The following is a 6,192-nucleotide window of genomic DNA, read 5'->3' on the forward strand; positions in this document are numbered from 1 at the left end:
TTAATAGCATTTGCACCTCCTGAACGTTGTCCAGTTCCACAGGAAGAGCCAGACCTGGCTCTGCAGGGCTGAGCTGAGCTGAGCTGGGCTGGGCTGGCTGGGGGGGACCCTCTTGCTCTCCTGGCTCCGCTCCTCCTGGGAAATGGGAGTGGCCAGCTATGCTCTGCAGGGACAAAAGCTACATGTCCCAGGGGAGGGGACAGGGGTGGCTTTGCAGTCACAGTCGCTGAAACCCATTCCCGTGTCTCTTGCTGTCAGAGCCCTCTCCATCGGCACACCTGTATCCATCCCTGTGCATCCCCCCCCCGCCCATCACCCCAGCGTCCCCGTGCCATGGAGCAGCCCCGTGCAAACACTGCAGATCCTGTGTAAACACAGGGTCCAGATATTTTCCTCATTTATCCCTCATTGACAGAAGAGCAGCTCCTCTCCCCAGGAAAAATAAGCAAGTGTTCCCTCAGATTTCCAGCATGTCCAGGGAGGTGGCTGTAAACAGATTGACAGCACAACGCCAACCTTGGAAATTCCTCACAGCCAGTTTCCTGTCTCAAATTCACACCAGCGCTTTTCCACCGGGGCCTTGAATTAATGCCCGACTGGGGTGCATAATTACCAGCTCCCTAATGGGCCAAAACATCCTGAAGGGCTGAAGTTTCCCTTTTGATTTGTGGCTCCAAGTCAGAGTTGTAATTACCAAATTAATTTTAAATGCAGGCTCCACTGACAGACTATTGGCAAATGGCATCCTCGAATCTTTAGCCATTTATTAAAAAAAAAGAGGAAGTCTATTGCATCGAGTGGCAAGCACTCACAGAAGCCCTTGATGGATATACCTTGATCTGCAGCTGCTGTTTATTTAATACAATTTATGGGCAATGGTTTTAGGTTTTATCAGGAGCTGCAGCTCTGGAATTGCTGCCTTGGCAGGAGAGGTTGAGCTGAAAAGTTGAGTCAGAGCTGCCGGAATCACTTTTTCACATGACGCCCCTCTTCTTGGCCCAGCCTTGCTCAGATCCTCCCTTACCCACTCCCCTCCACAGCTGGGATGCTCCATGTGGTGGGAGGGGGCTCTGGGGCTGCCCCACATCAGGGGAGCAGCTTCCAAACCCACAAGGCCCCAGAGGCTGCAGTTTTCAGGTGCTGATGCAGCGCTGGCTGGCCGCCCAAACATCCCTCACTGCTGGCTCCCACCACTGCAGCCCCGGGGAGCTGCTGAGCGATCCCACCCCTGTGCCTGGCATCCACAGCTTCCCACTGGGAGAGGAGCCAGCCTATGCCTCCCCACAGCTTGGTTGTACTGAGGCTCCCCTTGCCCAGGTGGGGTAGGAAAGCCTCGGTCCTTCCCTCCCCATTCCATTCCTGGGTGTAGTAGGTTCCCCCTGGATCTCCAGTGCCCTGATCTCCCGAGGAGGTTTCCTGGGATGATCTTTCCCCTCTAATGGGATTTGCTGCTCCAGTGCCCTCTCCATCTGTGTGGTCATAATCCACTGGCAGGAGGAACTGGAACTCTCCAAGTTCAGAAGGAGAACCCCCAAGGTGGGACAGGAGGGAGGGGTTGGGCCAGCACAGACCATGGGGGTGCTCAGAGGAGACAAAGGGGACTGATGTCCCTAAAGCATCACTGTCACCTGTTCTGCATCCAGGGAGGTGTCCAGCAGTGTGGGAGCTGCAGGATTCCATGGAAGAACCAGGAGCACAGTCCAAGCACTGAGAGCTTCCCAGTCCATGCTATTGAATGGGGGGACTGGCATGGCCCTCCCCTCCCTTCCAGTATAAAAACTCCATCCATCCATCCATCCATCCATCCATCCATCCATCCATCTGACTGGTCCCCAACTTTTTGAAACAGCTCTTCAGCACCAAGGGCATTTGGATGGAGTCCATGAGAAGCATTTACTCCTTCCATTTAGCACTGCTGTCCAATGAAATCGTATTTCCTGGGATCCTGATGCATTTCTATGCTGGCTCAATTTTTTATTTTGAGACTCTAGTTTTCCACCTGCAGAAGGGATGACAGAGTTTCTCTCACCCTCAGTCAGCGCTGGGAGCTGCTGATTAAAGCAGAAAATATGATGAGTCTTGAACCTTCAGGTGCATCCCAGCTCTTGTCTGCTCCTCCCTCTCTTGTGCTGAGAGATGGATGGCTCTGACTGATCCCACCAGCCTGAGAGATTCTGGATCCCAGGGTCATTCCTGGGGCAGAGCTGTGTTGGAGCCCGAGGAAGGGGATATTCAGTAGGGGATGAGCTGCCCCCAGAACTGAGGGAGACAAGTGGGAAGGAATGAAGGGACAACAGGACAGTGATGGCACTTTGGGAGCAGAGTGTGGATGAGGGTAGAAGGGGGATGTCAGGAGTGTGCAGTGCTTCCTGGGCAGGAGGAGTTCAGGGACAGGGAATGGCCAGGAGTCCCAGAGGAAGAGGAGGCAAGGCAGTCAGGGAAGGGGCAGCTGAGGCAAAAGAAGATGATACCCAGGTGACATCTTAGAAGCCTGGGTCTTGTCCTGACTTTAACATGACCTGGGATGTCTCTGCAGGTATCCCCAGGAGGACATCCCTGCTGCAATCTCTACAGCAGGAAGGGGAGTGCAGAGGCAGAGGTGTCCCTGGAGTCAGAAAGGCTCTGAGGAAGGTGTGGGAGAGGCTGGCTGAGAGGAGAGCAGTTTGTCTGCCTTCATGGAAAAATACCTGGTCTATTTTGTTTCCTAGATATGTGATGAAGGATAAGGATTTAGGAGAGAGGGAGGGAGAGCTGCAGTTAATCCACTAATTAACCTGAGGAGAGATAGACCAGGGCTCAGCCACGGCAGAAGGACAGGAGAGGGAAGTCAGAATCCCAGCCCAAGAGCAGCATAACACAGGGACAGCTCAGCCCTGGCCAGGTGTGGATGCAGAGCTGGAGACCATGAAGCAGCCAAAGGGCAAGGTCAGGAATGCCATGGGAAGGTGAAGGAGCTGGAGAAACAGGAGAGAGACAAGATGAAAATGCCTGCCGTGCTGGGATGGTTGGATGATCCCTGGCCATGGGGATCCAAACCTTCCTGTGAAGATTTTGGGCTGAGTGACAATGATACCTGTGGGATTGCTGGTCTCATAGCAATGGAGACAGGGCAAACCCCAGCTCCAAAACTCCATCTGATTTTGGATGGATTTGGAACAAGATCTGAACTTGAAGGACTGGGCTCGAGCAGGGAGGGGTGAGAGGCTGAATTTGCTGAGTGTCCTGGGAGCATCCTGCCAAAATCCACCTTTTCCTCCCTTGTTCCATGGGGATATCTGTGTTTGGACAACAAAATAAGAACATGCAAAGATGCCCTCCTTAATCAACTCCTCCTCCCCGTGTTTAAAGCTCTTGTTCCCCTCCTGTTGCTGAGCACCTTGGTGGCCTCAAGTGCCAGCTGTGCCCATGTGCTGCTCTGGGGCTCCCTCGGTGTGGGGGTTTTTCAGGGGTTCATCCGTGTGCCTCCAGGTGGGAGCTGGTGGTGTCGCCCGTGTGCTCTCCCACACATGTTTCTGCTTTGGGAAGGATCATTCCCATGGATTTCCCACCGGGCAGAGCAGAAATCTACTCCTTTCCCCCATGGCACCAGATACTGCTTTGCATTATCCCAGCCCAATTACAACTTCAAAGTTCTCAGGTTCAGCCCCTCCCCAGCTCGGAGTGCACGGGGCTGAAAGGGTTCTCAGTTTTTTGGGTTGCTGGGAAGGCAAGAAACCACTTCCCATCTGGAACTGTGTGGGATTTTTGCATTTGAGAGATTTAACCTAACTTTAATTTGAGGCTGTTGCAAGAGACTCTAAATAATAGGAGGTTGGACGAGAGCAACAACACGTCTAAACCAACTCAGCTACCATGACGTTCTCCGGTTTATTAGTTTCCCGACAGCAGATTATAGTTTCACAGTATAGTTTACCATGACAGGTCATACAAAGAATGCAAACAAGCCTTATTTATCTTAGTCTTAAGGTGGCTGAATTGTCCATGTTACTATACTACATTTAGAAACCCACTATTCCCTGGGACACTTTAATGTGAATTCTGACTGTGCCACAGAGGCCTAATGTAAATTTTAACTGCGCCACAGAGGCCTGCAGGCCCTGTGGGCCCCAGAGGCCCACAGGCCTTGTGGGCCAAAGGGCCCAGTCTGGAATTGCTCAACTCTCATCAATCCAAATATAAATCATGTCTTCACTCTCTAAGAAATTCCGCAACATGAGGTGAAACTTCTGATATTTCTGATAGTAATATCATGGCGAAGGGAGGGTGGGGACTGAGGGCTCCCCCTCACTCCAGCTGGTTCCTGTTAGTGATTCCTGGCATGCGGGAGCGGGCCGACAATCCTGGGAAGCCTAATCATATTGGGAGCTGCGGAGCGGGGGCAGTGGGACTGGGTGTCTGCAAGAAACCAAATCGCTCCCAACTCATTTTCCTCCTGGCCCCCATCCATGCCGGGCCTCCCCCGAACTGAATTGGGGTGGGCTCTGCTCCAGCCTTACAAAACTCCCAATGCCTGCTTTGCCCTTTTTTTCCAAATGCCAGAGAAGTGCCTTCCTGACCCACTGTGTAAATCAGGACCAAACGAGGCATTTGCCACTTATATATACCTCATTGAGATCATTAAAAGGTGGTGGGGTTTGTGCTGTGCACATGATTTACCTCAGTGCTCTTGGAAAAATGCTGGGTCTGGACCCGAGATACTTCCTTGGTCTTCCCAGGTGAGTTTTTTTAATCCAACATCAGGACAAAAAGAGCTGGAAACTATCTTTGGAGCCCCTCTGGCTGATCCCAGCCCTGCCATGGGGACCACCACAGTCCAGAAAGGAGCTTGGCTTTGTTATATTGCACTAAGTAGTTAGTTTGTTTTGCACTGGGTGTTCTTTGATTATACCTTCCCATGTATCTTTGCACCTCTCCTTCACTTAATACCCCCTGTATCTCCCCTACCCCCTGGGTCTACCCCCATTGGTCATCAGACACCCTCCCCTCTTCCCTAGGGCTTAAAACTCCTTGGACAAGGGGTCCCGCCCTCTTTTTCCTCCTGGGCTCTGAGAAGCAGGTTCTACATTAAACCTGTGGGACATTTTCCCACGAGGAATCAAAGCCCCTTTTGTCTTTTATCTTCGTCCTAGCCCAGATTCCTCCCGGAGGTCCACAGCTAGCCAGGGCCAGACCTTAGGGGTGCAGGGACTCGGGCAGATTGGTGCCCAATGTGGGGCCTCCCCATGACGTCTGAGACTCCACGTGAACAGCTGAATTTCCACTGAAACCTGTGGATTTTACAAGCTTTGGATCGTCAATTACCCAAACTGGAATTGCCATTTTTTGCATGGTGCCTTGGTTTGGGATGGGACCGGCAACCTGTCGAAGACCCAGACAGATCGGTTTCCGGATGAGGGAAATGCTAGAGCAGACTGCTGCCAGCCGAGATTCCAAGGGGAAGGTAAGTACTGTGGTAAATGTAATGGATAAATTCATGTATCAAAGATTTGGTCTATTAAAAAGCTACTCCAGGGCATCTCTGAGATTCCAAGACCTGTGGTGCAAGCTGTGAAACCACAACATTTGCAACAGAAATTACATAGCCAGACTGGAGATGGCCCATTCATCAAGGATGGGCCTCCACTTCACAGCTCCTTGACATCTGATATCAATCTTGATAGGGGATCCGAAGGATGATCAAATCTGCACCCCAAAGACGAAATCCGGGAAGACTATCAACGTCTTTTCATACTTACGGGAACCCCTTTCAAGACCTCACTTGGAAGTAAAGAGATACATGAATATTTGGACTTTCAATGGACTTAGCCTCAGGGCAAATAAACTGTACAACAACTGTACGCCGAGACCCAGTGGTGTGTGGCTGAGGTTGGATGGTACCATTGTTACTGTCACTCTGCCCACCCAGCATTCAATCGATGTTGTCCAATTTTATTGTGAGTTTTTAATTGTTTTTTTTGAAATTTGCCAAATAAATTCTGTTAATTTGAATTGGCTTCTTATCATTTATAACAGTACCTTTTGGGACCCCCCGAGGTGATCCCCGAATGTGTGGGGTGGCGGGGCACATAACTCTAGCTATAGGGAAGGGACACCACATATGTGGGTGGTATTAAAAAGCTGTGGGCTTCCCCGGACATGTAATTTCTTCATTACCTCACTACCGGGAGAGAGGAGAAATTTATCCTTTCCTAA

The 6,192-nt window shown here is 51.2% G+C and overlaps 1 long non-coding RNA gene across 1 annotated transcript in view; it reads left to right on the forward strand.

The window, feature by feature from the left end:
- Nucleotides 1-5,988, forward strand: part of LOC136373384 (uncharacterized) — a 455,798-nt gene extending 449,810 nt beyond the window's left edge. Inside the window, exon 2 of the long non-coding RNA XR_010745642.1 lies at nucleotides 5,661-5,988. This is a non-coding gene — a long non-coding RNA (uncharacterized lncRNA). The remainder of the gene's footprint in view (nucleotides 1-5,660) is intronic.
- The last annotated feature ends 204 nt before the right edge of the window (nucleotides 5,989-6,192 follow it).

The sequence above is a fragment of the Sylvia atricapilla genome, chromosome W, assembly GCF_009819655.1.
Source record: "Sylvia atricapilla isolate bSylAtr1 chromosome W, bSylAtr1.pri, whole genome shotgun sequence".
Classification (NCBI taxonomy): Eukaryota; Metazoa; Chordata; class Aves; order Passeriformes; family Sylviidae; genus Sylvia; species Sylvia atricapilla.